General features: G+C 39.4%; 1 long non-coding RNA gene across 1 annotated transcript; it reads right to left on the reverse strand.

Annotated features, from left to right (window-relative positions):
• Nucleotides 1–240: 240 nt before the first annotated feature.
• Nucleotides 241–9,849, reverse strand: LOC108705401. Its single transcript, XR_005962177.1, has 3 exons — nucleotides 9,762–9,849; nucleotides 6,151–7,296; nucleotides 241–1,878 (listed from the first exon to the last, which is right to left on the reverse strand). It is a non-coding gene; the product is annotated as an uncharacterized LOC108705401 (long non-coding RNA).
• Nucleotides 9,850–9,908: the final 59 nt, after the last annotated feature.

Below are 9,908 nucleotides of genomic sequence, written 5' to 3' on the forward strand. Positions count from 1 at the left end.
TGTGCACACATACAAACCACATGTAAGGTCACATGAGCCAATTAACAGACAGAGTTCTGCCTTTTGCTTCCTCACTTCTTCCTGTTACAGTTAGTGTTGTAGTATTTCTGGTCAGGTGATCTCTGAGGCAGCACAGATAGAGTCACGAAATGGTGGTTCAAGGCAAGAGATGTAAAAGGGCAATATTTATGTAAATATATATTCCAGTTTGGTAAGATTCTTTAATATGTTATTCAATTTGATATAAACTATCTGTTGTTTAAGTATTCATTTTGGGGGTATAGTTTTCCTTTAATGACGGCCATGATAATGCCGTCAATATCGTGAGAGGTATCCTTCTCTCTGGTATTTTCTTCCTCATCGTTGTCGTCATCTTCTGATTAAGCAGGGGACGAAAATACATCCCTGTTGGATCCCTAGCTTTCAGATACATCCAGAGAGTGAGAAGTGCGGGAGGGTATATCGTCACGCTTAGATAGTGTGCGCTTGTGTTTTTCCACTGGAACCTCCTGAACCTTTGACATAGCTATCACAATAGAAGTAGCAATAGTGCCCGCTATGGCATCTGCTAGTGATGGAATATTTTTCAGCTGCTATACACTTCTTCGAAGACACATAAAATCGCAGCTGATGAAATGTGAGGAGTAATCCACCTAAAAAGAGGGACTGGGCAGAAAAATGCACCATTAAATTTAAAAGGAACTTCTAAAAAATGTTGATCTTTCTTAAATGCATCTATCCTATGGTGAATTTGCTCAACACTTTTAATTCTGTACTGTTGCCCTGTAGTGGTAAAACTGGTATGTTTGCTTCAGAAAGGCTACTATAGTTTATACAGATAAACATGGGGACAGCGAATCAGTCTGAAAAAAGGAGAAGAGGTAAAGGTGACATAGAAGATAACGGAAAAGTTCTATAGAATCCCATTGTATTCTACATACTTTATCTGTTATCTGCTATGTTAACCTGTGCCTTTTTACTTTTTTCCAGCTTTGAATGGCTGCCCCCCATGGCTACACAGCAGGTTGATTGTATAAACTTTAGTAGTGTTTCTAAAACAAGCACATCAGTGCTTTCAATGTAGGGCCACAGTTCATCATATTGTTATTACTTTGTTACATTTTCATTTTTTTGATGTTACTGTCCAAAAATAAATGATGGTCTCGGGGTACCTGGTTACAGAGATTTAACTAGTCAGCATTAACAAGGCACATCTCTGAAAATGGCAAACATATTAATATAGATCTAAAAATAATGACACAATCTAAGGAAAATATATTAGAAATGCTTAATGAACAATTCAAAAAACAATCCTCTGAAATTAAAGATAACCAAGTTTATAGAAACAATTTTATAGTATGGCAAATACTATACCGATTACATAAATATGATTACCAGGTTACCTTTACTTACCTTTAAAGGAGAAAGCATGTTTTTTACTTGAAGGTACCAAAAGTTAGGCAGCTCTAAGTGAATGTATATACCCAGGGCTGGTGCTCCTATCAACAGAAAACTGCCCAGAAAAAGACCCAGTGAGCTACACATTGGGATCCTGTTCATGCTTATTCTTTATTCCCGTAGCTGTACATACACAGCAGAGTGAAAAGCCATACTTTAACAGAAAAAAAAAACAGCTATTTCACATCACTGTGCAGTTATGTCTGAAGAAGTGGAAAAAGAGAATGACTCTGTGGTGATCTCTGGAAGAACCCTGGGCCGATGCAGTTTTCTGTTGACAGGAGCAGCAGTCTAGGTTATCAGTTAAGTAAATAAAATCACTTGGGATGCCTAAATTTTGGCACCCCCTAGTTAAAAAGACTTTCCATCCCCTTTAACAAGGAACGTGAGTCTCCTCTGCTCGGCTTAGCCTCCAGTCTCCTAAATGGAAAAGAAAAAATAGTAATTGGTTACATCTCAATTCCCCTACAAATATTGTTTGTTGGGGTGATTGTATAAGCAAATGTCAAATCTCTGACAAAGAGAAATTGTTTTATTTTCAACTACCCCTCTGGTTCAACAAGCCTAGTTTAAAGGATTCTCTCATTTACACTTTCCCCATTTCATTCTTTAACAAATATATCTCCAAATTAGGCTTTATGCACAAACAGTGATTTTGTAACATTCTATCAGAGGAAATCGATAACCCAAACGATTGCTTATTTTGATTGGTCACAATACAACCTTTCATCTTCCTTAAGTCCAAAATTTTTAAACCTTCACTATTGGATAAGGATTTTGAGAGGGACATAGAGAATTTCCAGACCTTATACTTCATGTTACGTTTCTAAGTAACTACCTTCTTTGCTACCTGGATAAAATATGTACAGACATTACCCCACAATCGACAACAGGAAACTTCCTATGTATTTTGGTTTACTACCTGGTATACAGTATGTCCGAGGACTTGGTAGGGAGAAATCCCTTACCAATAACAACTCAAACACAAAAGAATACTTATAAATGTCCTGATAGCATTTTATTTTATACAGTGCCGAGTGAAAATAGGTATAGCCCCTAAGGTTGCCACACAGCTGATATTTGACTGGGCTAGCCAGAAAAACACCAGCTAGAACCGGGGCTGGTATTACTAATTTACCGGCAATAAAATGGGTTGTTCATCTGCCAAATAATTTCTTCAATTCGGTTGTTTTTAGATTGTTCCCCAGAAATAAGGAGAATCTTCTCCTTCCCTCCCTAAAGTGGTTCGCTGAAAAAACTCCTTTTTAAACATTCCCTCTCATCTCCCACTGCCCAATACGCCTATTTCTGCACCCCAATGACCCATACCTGCCCAATCCCGGCTCCGTGACATCACCAGTTTGCCAATTTCCCTTGATTTTACCAAGCAGGGACTTCTCTTTCAGGCCAGAAAAATCTATACGAGAGGAGGCAACTCTAACAGCCCCAGGGAAAAGAAACTGTAACTATTTTACTGTTTAGGACAATCAGATGTGTAGTGTATGTTTCTGGTTATTGGGTGCAGGACGAGGAATGTGTGTAGGCCTACTCCAATTTACATATGTAATCCTATTCACGACTGTAATGTCATATTTCATTAAATTTTGTATGTATTTTTTGGTGCAAATAAAGGGGTTTTTTTTTAAAAAAAACAACAACAAATACATCTCCTTTCAATCAGATAAAATTTGGTTGAGAGAAAAATGTAATTAACGGTAAGTGCACTGTTGGTCTTACTACCCAGTCACACTGTTTACTGGGGGACTTGATTTTAAATGCACTACATACTCAGAATGCTAAGGGATAGTGTAGGAATGAGGGGACTTGACGTGTTACGTGAGCTTACATATGTTGGCCAAAGTGTGGTACTAACACCTCATTTTTGGTAATAATTGTTTTTAAAGGCAAACCGTGTGCCGGCAATTTTTCTCTTTCTCATTGTGTACAATTATTTGCTTCAAATCGTTCATAGCAGCTGGTCAACTCCAGATTGTGGGTTAGACCGAGCACTGGCACAAAGGTGCTTCTAGCAGCTGGTCAACGCCACAGCATGGGTTACACCGAGCGCTGGTGATTTTTTTTCTAGTGTAGCATGGTTGGGAAAATCATAGATGGAAAGTATATCCCTCCCAGAATTCTCTATGAAGCAGTGCAGAGAGATGTGAAAATGAGGCTCTGAGTAGCAGGGAGGTGATTAGCCTCACCTGGAAAAAAAAGGTGGGGTCTCAATTAAGGCTGCTCTCTGCCCTGGAGAGAGAGAGAAAGGAGAGCTACTGGAGTGCTGTATTAAAAGTTTGCTTAGTAACTGCATGTTACCTGTGTTTAAAGCATAAGGACTTTTATTGCTGGGCACAAGTTTCCAGAAAGAGACAAGTTATCTGGTAGCAAGGACTGGCTACCAGCTACTGCCTTAAGTGTTTGGGGAGCGGCTGCTTCCAGGAGAAAAGCACAAGGAATCTCCAAAGGACTGTGAGTTAACAGTTAATTTTGTTTGCTGGACTTATATTGCCCCAGTGGGAGACTGTGGGACCTTTGGGAAAAGGACATTTTCATTTATCAATACAACTGGACTATTTTTGTTTACTGCCTTCCCAAAGGGTATGAACTGTTATGTTGGTGTTTAAGCTGCTGTGTTAAATAAATGCACACGTGAGATCAGCTGGAAACCTGTGTACTGTCTACTGTCTGTGTGAAAGGAGTTGCTGCTGCTGCTACTACCTAAAGAGTGATTCCCCACACTGTGTTTTGTGCACAAATTGCAGCCAAAAATTGCCTATTGCTGACATTGAGCCATTAAAACAAGGTATGATTTACAGGTGTATGTTAATGGGCTGGGGCTTAAGGGCTCTTACAGACAACCTCTGCCCTCCCCTGCGTTCCGGTTTCATGTGTTCAGCCGCAGGGGAGCGCAAGGAGTAGATGCAATGAATTATTTTCAATGGTGCTGTACTCACACAGATGCATGTAAGCACCGATTGCAGGTAAAATGCAACATGCTGCATCCCAAACTGCGTTCCGCGCTTACATGCGTCTGTGTGAGTACAGCCCCATTGAAAAGAAATCAGTGCGTCTACTCCTGCGCTCCCCTGCGGCTGAACGCATGAAACTGAAAAGTAACTAACTCGTCTGTAAGAGCCCTAAAAGCTCCTTGCTTTCTCACTAGAGCTTCTGAGTAAAGGGTAAGTGCACTGTTGGTCTTCTCAGTCACACTGTTTGCTGGGGCACTTGATTTTAAATGCACTAAAAACACTAAGAATGCTAATGGATAGTGTAGGATTTTGCTTACAATGTGGGGCCTTGACGTGGCACGTGAGCTTACATATTTTGGACAATGTGTGGTACTAACACCTCATTTTTTTTGTAATACACACAATTATATTAAAGGCAAACTGTGTGCTGGTAATTTTTCTCTCTGTACAAATATTGGCTTTTTATCGTTTATTGCAGCTGGTCAATTCCAGAGTGTGGGTTAGACTGAGCGCTGGCACAAGGTTGCTTCTAGCAGCTGCTCAACTCTATAGTGGGTTAGACCAAGCTCCGGCGATTTTAGGTTCATTCAAAATTTTTCATCCCACAAAATCCACAGCAAAAAAATGCATCATGAAGTCTCTGCAGAATCCTTAGTAAATTCTACTTTTATAAACTACTTTCTGGAGTACTCAGAGAACAAAATTACAGATTGATCCCTTTGACATACAAAGGATTGAACGTTCATTCAAATAATGGCAAATACCTTAAAAGCTCTCCTAAATGTGTTTTTTCTTTACCTAATTATTTACATCTACCCTGGGAATGTCCTCTAATTAAACATTTTGGATATTCAAGATCAAGTTCTCAATTTTCATTATCCTCTCGATTTAATCTCATGGGTATTGATAATAAAAACTGGTTTATTCTCTGTAATACGTCATTCTTGACAACATACTAAAATACCTCAAATTAACTCTAGCTGCAGCAAGAAAAACTGTATTTAAGAAATAGATTGAGGCCTATTCTTCTTCCTTAAAGTGGTTGTTCACCTTTAAGGTAACTTTTTGTATGTTACAGAATGGCTAATTCTAAGCAACTTTTCCATTGGTCTTCATTATTTATTTTTTATAGTTTTTGAATTATTTGCCTTCTTTTTCTGACTCTTTCCAACTTTCAAATTGGGGTCACTGACTCCCATCTACAAAACAAATGCTCTGTAAGGCTATAAATGTATTGTTATTGCTACTTTTTATTAATTATCTTTATGTTCAGGCTCTATACTATTCATATTACAGTCCATTATTCAAATTAGTGCATGGTTGCTAGGGTAATTTGCATCCTAGCAACCAGATACTGCAAACTGGAGAGCTGCTGAATAAAAAGCGAAATAACTCAAAAACCACAGATAATACAAAATGAAAGAATATCCCTCTCTACACCATACTAAGTTAACTCAAAGGTGAACCACCCCTTTAAGTAAGACTTTATCTGTATTAAAAAAACAACTTTCTACAAATATAGCTATCGCATTACAGGCTTCATAGTATACAAAACCGATTAAAATTTAAAATAGTTTTACAAAATATGGATGAATGAGAAAGATAGGATAAATGGCATCCTTTACTGCTCCATCGATATTTAAAGGGGACATATACCATCATTTTGAACTGTAGCTTAATCAATTCTTTTGCAATAAAATTGAATAAAACACGTTTTAGATACCTTTTGTGTCCACTTTATTTGTTATCTTAGCATTTCTTATCACGCTCCTCCCTGATTTCCTGTCCTGTTACAGCAAGCCAGGGTAGCCGTCGGCCATCTCTTTTTTTCACTTTCTTTTTTTCAGAGAGCAGCAGCCACTGAGAAGGACTGGGCGTGCATTGGTGGGAGGTGCTGGTTACCGATGTCATCTAGGCACTATGTCAATCAAAATACTTAATAAGGTTGTGTCCACAACAGTTTCTGGAAATCCCAAGGGTCTAACATATTGGGGTGTGGAGGCATTAACCGGGGTGTGGAGGCATTAACCAGAAAGTGGAGGGGGGTAAACATTGTAGAAGATACTCTAAGATGCGAAAGCAGAAGGATATATAAACTGGGAACACTGGAACCTAAGGGCCTCAACATAGACTTCAATCTAAGGTCCTTTTTAGGAGAAGTCTTTATCTAAACTTATGTACAATATACCTTCTTGATATATACAAATTGTATAAAAAAAACCTCCCTATATATTTATGTAACATACAAATATGCAAATTTTAACTAATAATGTGGAGAATTGATGGATTGAGTATAATAGATTGAGTAATTTTTAAAGGCTAATTAATAAAGTAACCCTATCAGCTAAAAAAGTGAATATAAATAATCATAATTAGTGAAAAGCCAGGTAAAAGAAATTTAAAAGTCTCCTGAATTCCTAATTGCAAATGAATTCTCTTAATGGATAATACCATGAAAGAAACACTGAAGCAAGAGACGGAAGTGTATATAAAATATTTTGGTTCATGCTCTTTCCATCGTTTTAAACCACTTGATGCTGTGGGATCCAATGCTGGGGACATTCAAAATATGTTTGTGCTAGTGGGAAAGTATTAATAATTTGCAATGTGGTAAGCAGAGTGGACATTAGGGTTTAGTTGCCCCGCGACTATGGAAAGTAAGTGCAGGCACGCGCGATCTAGGCAACCAGGATCCGTAAAAGGAGAGAACCGAATACTTTACGATTTGAGCCTCTGAGGAAGTCATATATCGACGAAACGCGTCAGGTGAAGGCAGTAGACGTCATCTCCAAGCGCCAGGGAATCCATACACAGACGTGGCAACACCACTGGTCAGGGTTAAACAGTGAACACTGGGGTCCTTGATATCCTATGGCGAGGAAATTTTGATGACTCGATATGCCTGTATTAACTACAAATTTGTGAGTGCACAATTTTAATTATTTTTATCAGTAATAAAACGTTTTTACACTATTACTGCTCCACATCTTTTTACAGCAAGGAATTCTATTTGGAAGCTACACCTCGTGATTTTGAGTTATATGCTGATTATATTTTTAAACATTTGTGAGTACCCACCTATTACTGAACACGTGGTGTGTAAAGATTAAAATAGGCCCACATTTAAGATTAGTGTCTTTGAGGTAGAGGTGTTGAACTACAACAGCAGGGCGGTTTAGAGTCGGTGCGGGTCAGGAAGAAGTGATCCACTGATTTAAAGCAGCTGTATCCCAGCAGTGACACATTTAGCCTGCGTCACCCACCCCGCTCCTCCCCCCTCCCCAATGAATTTCCCTACACTACACAACTAGGAGGGGGTGGGTCGCAGGGGGCAGCAGTGATAATCAGAAAGAGGGAGAACGTTTGCTTTACAAACGGCTTCAGCATAAATCTGTGCACGTAAGGGGAGGGTGGCTGGAAGACTTCCAAGCTGCATATAACTAGCATGAAGCAGCCTTGGACTTAGTAAAATGGGAAAAATCCATCTATTATGTTTCTAGAAAGTGGTAGAAAGGGGTTTACCCCCCATATCCCAGGTGTCCAAAATGTGCAGCCTTAAGTTCCTAAACTACAGCTCCCAGGTGGCAGGGATATGGCAGAGAGATGGACATAGGACAGTTATGTGCAGACTGGGAACAGACACACAGGCAGGGAGATGGGAGGAGTTTTCCAAGCTACAGCAGAGCTCAGCCTGTCAGTCAGTGCTGTGACCATTTCCTGTGAGAGAATGAACAGACACTCCCACCTCTCATTGCAGCTCTGATATAATGACACTTTTAGCAGGTAAAATGCATTCAAAACTTTTTTTTTCCTGCATCACTACATTGTTTGAGGAAAGATTAATCATATATCTGAATATGAAGGTTATGTAAAATGTCCCCTTCAATCTTATTAGAATCTAGCCAGTTAATATGTAATATATCCTACACAAGAAACTTTTATTTGGATGTTTAAATTCAGTCATATTCTTCTATACCATGGCACTTATACTGTTTATTTAAAGGGGTGGTTCACCTTTAAATGAACTTGTAGTATATTATAGAATGACTAATTCTAAGCAACTTTTGACATGGTCTTCATTATTTATAATCTTTGAATTATTTGCCTTCTTTTCCTGACGCTTTCCAGCTTTCAAATTGGGGTCACTGACCCCCATTGAAAAACCATGAAAATGAAAACCAATTGCAAATTGTCTCAGAATATCACCCGTACATCATACTATGGGGCAAATTTACTAAAGGGCGAAGTGACTAACGCGGGCAAAAATTCGCTAGCGTGACGTCATTTTGGTACTTTGCCGATTTACTAACTTCGTAACTTCGCTAGGGAAGGAGATGGACTCTAGCGGTACTTCGCTCCCTGATGCCTGGCAAATTTGCGCTCTGGCGAATGGACGTAACAACACAAATTCACTAAGATGAGGATTTTACTGAACGTTCTCTCTTGCGCCAGACTTGCCTTCGTCACCTCAGACCAGGCGAATTGCAATAGAGTAGATAGGAGTTCTTGAAAAAATAGTTGAATATTTTTTAATTTAATTTAAGTCCCAAAAAGCGCTGACGACTTTTACTTTTTCAGGGTGATAGGCTGAAAAAGAGCATGAATTTTTTTGGGGATAACCGGCACATAAACTATAAACTGGGCTCATGTGTAGGACAATATAACAACTCTATTTTCTTTTGTTAAGTTTTCCCGGGATTGTGTAGTGTAATGTATTTGCTGCAACATGTACGTCCATTCAACTTTAACTTCCCACCATATGCAAATTAGGCAACACTAGCGCAACTTCGTTTCACATGGCGCAATAACGCTAGCGCAACTTCACCAGCGTTCGGCGCCCTGGACCTGGACACAATTTAGGATTTTAGCGAATTAGCGTTGTCCTGGCGAATCTACATTTGGCGAATTGTTGCGGTGTGAGCAAAGCTGTCGCAGGCGAATATTCAGGTTAGTGAATTTGCCCCTAAACGTTAATTTAAAGGTGAACAACCCCTTCAAGTGCCACTACACTTTATATTGGGATATTTATATGTCTTCACTTCTTGATCATTGTACAGTGTGGCTGTTATTCACATGTAGGTATGTATTAGGGTATAGGTGGCTATAAAGCGCAATACCCAGGTTTATTCTCGTCCAACATGTCTAATAAAACTCTTCTGTCATTAGGAGCACGTGTTGCCTGATGCAGCAGGGCCAATGGCCGCTATAAATCAGACTAATGGAACTGCGTCACGTGTGGGTGGCTTCTGATTATTCTTGGGCCCTCCGAGTTACCACACAACAGCATTATGTGTAAACAGCCTCCAATAACCCCCTAATATTAAGGACACACACCTTACACAGACCAGCGAGTATGTAACAGGTTCGCAGCCTCAAGGGAAGACTGAATAAAATCCTGCCCCAAAGAAAAATCCTAAAGCTACTCAGCGTAAACAACTACTAAGTGGAGCACTGTATTAGCGTACGGCTCCAGCCAATCCC

Source organism: Xenopus laevis, chromosome 6S (genome assembly GCF_017654675.1).
Source record: "Xenopus laevis strain J_2021 chromosome 6S, Xenopus_laevis_v10.1, whole genome shotgun sequence".
NCBI lineage: Eukaryota > Metazoa > Chordata > Amphibia > Anura > Pipidae > Xenopus > Xenopus laevis.